This window comes from Anolis carolinensis, chromosome 3 (assembly GCF_035594765.1).
Source record: "Anolis carolinensis isolate JA03-04 chromosome 3, rAnoCar3.1.pri, whole genome shotgun sequence".
NCBI classification, from domain to species: domain Eukaryota; kingdom Metazoa; phylum Chordata; class Lepidosauria; order Squamata; family Dactyloidae; genus Anolis; species Anolis carolinensis.
This window is the reverse complement of record NC_085843.1, coordinates 259,627,668-259,633,064: the sequence shown is the minus strand read 5'-3', so window position 1 is coordinate 259,633,064 and position 5,397 is coordinate 259,627,668. Positions and strand designations below refer to the sequence as shown.

General features: G+C 40.6%; 1 long non-coding RNA gene across 1 annotated transcript; it reads left to right on the top strand.

Annotated features, from left to right (window-relative positions):
* The first annotated feature begins 2,149 nt into the window (after positions 1-2,149).
* LOC134297871 (uncharacterized) lies at positions 2,150-3,204 on the top strand. The gene is made up of 2 exons (XR_010004771.1): positions 2,150-2,584; positions 2,659-3,204. It is a non-coding gene; the product is annotated as an uncharacterized LOC134297871 (long non-coding RNA).
* The last annotated feature ends 2,193 nt before the right edge of the window (positions 3,205-5,397 follow it).

Here is a 5,397-nt window from a genome sequence, read left to right as displayed (position 1 = left end):
TGATGAATTTTGATATGACCCATGGATAAGCTGAGGGTGAGCCCATGAAGAAGAGAAAGCACCAATTACACTTTAGGTGGGTAGCTGCCCTTGGCCACCATTGCCATTTTCAGAAAGGCCCAAAGTGGTACCACAATGGAGAAAGTAGAGAACCGGCATGTACTTTTTAGGTTTTTCTGAGATGGTTAAGCTCTTACCTTTAACCATCATTCAGAGAAGATGATGTTTTTGATTTTAAAAATGTGGTGCAGTATTTAAATTGACATATTGATAAGTCAATCCAAGTGTTACTGAAAAAATTATAACCCCAAAATTAGGAATTATGGTCCACGGTTCCATTGGGACATACAGTGAGAGCACATTGGCTTTTCTTTTTGTCCTATAATAACCTTTCATGAATTTCCCTTGGAATGTTGCCTCACTACATGCCAGACCACAGGATATAGCCTCATGATTATCATAATCCCCATGAAGACTCTTGGGGCACACAGTGGACTTTCGCAAAAGCCTTGGAGTCTTTTCCTGTTTCTTCCTGATATCATTATTTATTCCTGAGAATGTTTCCTTATCCCTGTCATCAAACTGGACCCTGTCCTGGAGCTCCCACTGAAATGTCCAACATCCTAAGCACCTTTTTGTTTTGTTGGACTGTCACTCATTGTATTGACCAGAGCTATCAAAACACATCATCATTTGCCCCACAGCCTTCTTTTTGATTGTACCCCTCTCCTGGGTGGATCAATAAACAGATAAAGAGGTAAAGATTTCCCCTGACATTAAGTCCAATCGTGTCCAAATCTGGGGGTTGGTGCTCATCTCCATTTCTAAGCCTTGACCTTGGAGGTGTCCGTAGACACCTCCAAGGTCATGTGGCCAGCATGACTGCATGGAGCTCCATTACCTTCCCGCCGGAGCGGTACCTATTGATCTACTCACATTTGCATGTTTTCGAACTGCTAGGTTGGCAGAAGCTGGAGCTAACAGTGGCCGCTCACTCTGCTCCATGGATTCGAACCTGGGACCTTTCAGTTTGCAAGTTCAGCAGCTCAGCGCTTTAACACACTGTGCCACAGGGTACAATCTTCAAATTAATCAAATGACAGTTTATTACAGTTTCCCGCCATGACCAGGACCAATGAGTGAGGATGTCATACAGAGTCCTGACCAAAGAAGGAGTGGTTCCTAGCTGGCCACTTCCTGCACCAATCAGAAGCCAGTGTGGTGTTCTTGTATAGCTGTCAAAATGTAATAAATATGCCTATGTATTCACAATTGCAGTATGTCATTTCTTTGGAGTGCTATCTTCACTGACATTCTCCTTGGCCATTGAGAATAAAGCCTCTGATTTTTCCTGCAACCCATCTTCGTCTCATTTGGCTTCATGGGAAGCTAGACATGTGGGGCTCCGAACCCACGGTTGTTGAGGAAGTATAACACATATTCACATAACACAGGCTTATTAGGTTGATTTTTGACTAAAATTTCTAGATTTATACAAGAATATGTAAGGTGATTTTTTTTTACAAAATTGCAAACATATTTATATTATGAAAATGAAATGCATATTGTGTTTTATTATCTTTTGTTTTTATGAAAGTTAAGACAGCAAAAGGCTGGTAGAAATGGGGAGGAAGAGTGCTTTGCTTCAATAAACATATATGAATATTATATTGCTGGAAGCTTGAAGAAGAATATCTAGCATGCACATGAAACAGCTATACTTGGAGTCTACTCTTATAATTACTATCAACCACATATAATTATCCCACCAAGGCCACAATTACATGTCACACAGACATTTATCTAAAATTGCAAAAGTGTAAAAATAACAGCAAGTATCTGAAACTCAAAAACTTAATAAAACTAAGGAGTTAAAAGACCAGATCTCCTCTACCATGAAACTGTGAAATCTCATCTTTCCTTTCAAGAAAGATGAATATGACATAACTCATATTTTAGCATAGTTGAGATACAGTACAGATTTTTATAAGAGTATATTGAACCCTTCAACTGATACAGATAAACTCTAATTGATTGGAATAGGATCTGTTATGGTTGAGCCTTATGGCTCCAATACTGGGAGACGTGGTCGTAAGACTCCTCGAGAGTCAGACTCTCTTGAGGAGCGAGAGAGGAAACGACTGCGGGATATCTTTGCAGAACCATCTGACGAAGACTCCTTTGAGGGTTTTACCGAGAGAATGGAGGAAGAGGTGGTTAGCTCAGAGGAGGATGACATGGAATGGACTCGTGTGAGGGAGGATTTGGGTGTTCCTGGTAATGATAGCATGGGAAGCGACTGGCGGGTTGCAGGATCGGACCCGTGGACGAGCTGGAGGGATGGAACGGGATCCACAGCTGGGGATGCTGTGGGGCGTAGTCAAAGATGTTTTAGCTCTGATGAGGATGATGATGATGAGGCACCTGGAATTAGGGTAACACCTGATAGCGATGAGGAGTTGTAACTGGCATAAAATGGGGTCTTGAATCCGGGGCTAATTGCGTTGGGCAAGGTAATCTGGACGAACGCTTGGGCTCTTGTTGGGAATTTCCTGAAGACGGGTGTGTTTCGTTTGCTGAATACGTAAGTTACCAAGGACACTGGGCGGGAGGAACTGTGTGGGCGTTTCTTGTGCAACCTGTGTTTAATCTTATTAGCTTGGACCCTCCGTCGTCTTCTTGACGGACATTATTTACCTACTCGGAATTGACGCTGGACTGGCTGACTGACTGATTGACTGACTGACTGACTGACTGACTGACTACGATCTTGGACGACCCTTTCTCTGGCTATCGGAGGTTTTCGTGGAACCTAAGACGCCTGCACCTGGCTATCGACCTCGGATCGGATTGAGACCCCGCTGACCGCTGCAACCCTGATTGATGTGTTTGGACCCGGAGTTCGCCCGCTGCACGGAGGAGTAACAACTTAGTTGCTCAACCACAGCTGTTGAGTAGCAGAGAGGAATCTGCTGCCAGTATTTATGTTCTATTGAATGTTTGTTTACCAGCTTTTGTTTGTTTAAAGTCCCAGGCTGAAGTAAGCATTTTTGGTTTAACCCGGATTAAACTCTTGTTTAATCCGGTTTATCTTTTGAACCGTTTTTGAGTGACTTTTCATATTGAAGGCGAGTGTTTGCCTAGCTCTTTGTTTTTTACGAGCATTTTTGGTTCTGTATCTTTAATAAACTGTGTTGAATCTTATCTAGTGGCGTTCTGTCCTTGACAGGATCACTTCCGATGAATGTGTAATAGTTCTGAGTTGGATCCAACTGGCCCAGTTCCTTTTTAGAGTGGGGCAAGACCAGAATGATTCAGATTAATCTGGAGACCTATATGACAAAAATAAGTGGGGGAAACCAAATAACTTGTTTCTAACGTGATCATACAACAAATTGCTATGCTGTTGATGTTGGCAGTGAGAGGGGGAGCTGGACTTTGCTAATTAACAGCTATAACTTTTTATCTGGGGTAAACATTACCACTACACATAGTGTTTATGGAACACAGTTGTCAAAGGACATTGAAGGGATATAGTCAATTATCTCCAACATCTGTTTGTCCATTTCCTAGATTAAAGTAATAGTAGCAGATCTTTGAAGCCACTTTGAAGGTTTAGGCAGTTGTGGATTGTTTCCTGAATTTCGTCTCTGTTAGATCTTCTTTTTGAATTTCTGAATGATTTATTTTATTATGAACAGCCTCGCTCAATCCTCTGTTTGTCTTTTTGTTTGTTTGTTTGTTAAATTAAGTAGTAATCCTATGAGTCTCTGTCTGCTTTACACAGTGAAACTTATTCCTCCCCTTTAACCTCAATTGTCTCTGCTTATTATTAAATATCTTGGGGCTTTTCCCCCAGTGTGATTCACTTTTTAAAAATAATCTCTCAAGTTTTTCCTCCCCACTTTCCATGTATGCATCCATGAATGTAAATTCACACAATTATTGTGTTCCAAAAAGTACATTAATTTAATTTGTAAAGTACGTATGGTTCTTGCACACTTCTGATTCATATTTTGAAGCAAAATAAGTACAAAATGAAAACAGCTGTGAACTATCTCTATTGCAATCTAAGGTATTTGGGGATGGCTTTGTCTTGATAGGCAAGATTCATTAGCTCTACAAAAGACCCGCACTTGGTAGAAATGAATATTCTCTCTCTCTGTGTGTAAGAGAGATCCACAGAGCCACTTGCATTTTGCACTTTCCCTGGACGATGTGGCTATTGGGACAGAAATGACCACTACACTACCAATATTGATTAAAATATACTTATTTAAAAACATTTCTAACATTTCTATTTCTCCTTCTTAAGGAGAGCGGAGTGGTGTATTCTGAAAAAACAGCAAAGCATTATAATAACCAGTGAAACTCACAGCAGTCAAGGTATGCAGGAGGGCTTGAAGGCCTAAGTAATTTCTTTACAATGAATTAGCCTCCTAAACACAAGCAGTCAAGGAGTCACATGGATAGCCTGTATTGCAAAAAAATAAAATAAAATGTATGTTCTTTTGGGCTGCAATCTATATCATTTCCAGTCAACCCTCTCTAAATCCATTTGCACAGAGCAAAGCAGTTCATATTAATTAGCTGTTTAATCAAAAAAGAGGAGGAAAGGTATCTGAAATACTGTTGCTAAAAACTAATCACATCAGAGGAAAACACTGGAAGATACCTTAAATCTCTGGCTCTTCCACTTCTAAAATATGTTTTATTCTCTTTTTCTTTCTTAATTGCATCTTCCATATGTTCACGCTGCTCATTTGGTGCAAGGTTTCCTCTCCCTTAAACTGAGTCTCTTCTCCTTGTCTCTTGTTATATTTCCCATTCACAATGGGAGAAAGGCACATCTGGCTTACAAACCTGCAGGCTTTTCCAGATGGGGCAAATGTGTTGGAAGGTTGCAGTATTTGTTGTTATATTTCTTGGGTGTTTTTGTTGCGCTTGTTTTTTTGGCAATTCTCAGCACCAGCTGCAATGTTTGATTTTCACTCTTTTTAATTCTGAGACGTATCAGAACAAAAGGCTCTTTGGCTTTCCCTTTTAAAAATTTCTTTTAGAATTATAGTGCTTTAGTATGGCAGTGAAAGGGCCTTAAGGTATTCAAAGAAAACATTTTTAGATAGGGAAAAAGTGTTCTTCAAACTATAGGTCCTAAGGACCATCTCAGAAAACCAAACCAACAATTCGGCAAGGGGAAGGGAGGACCCTTTATAATAGGCCAGCACAGATCAAAGACATTGCTCCGAACAGCTCCCCTGTCCCCCAAGAATGGATACAGAGGTGACAAAAATGGCAAAAACCAAGGTACTATGCTGTGAGACACCACACTCTATTAGACCAATGCCTTCTAATTTATCTGATGTTGGGGACTGACAAGTCTCCCCATTGCCCCAG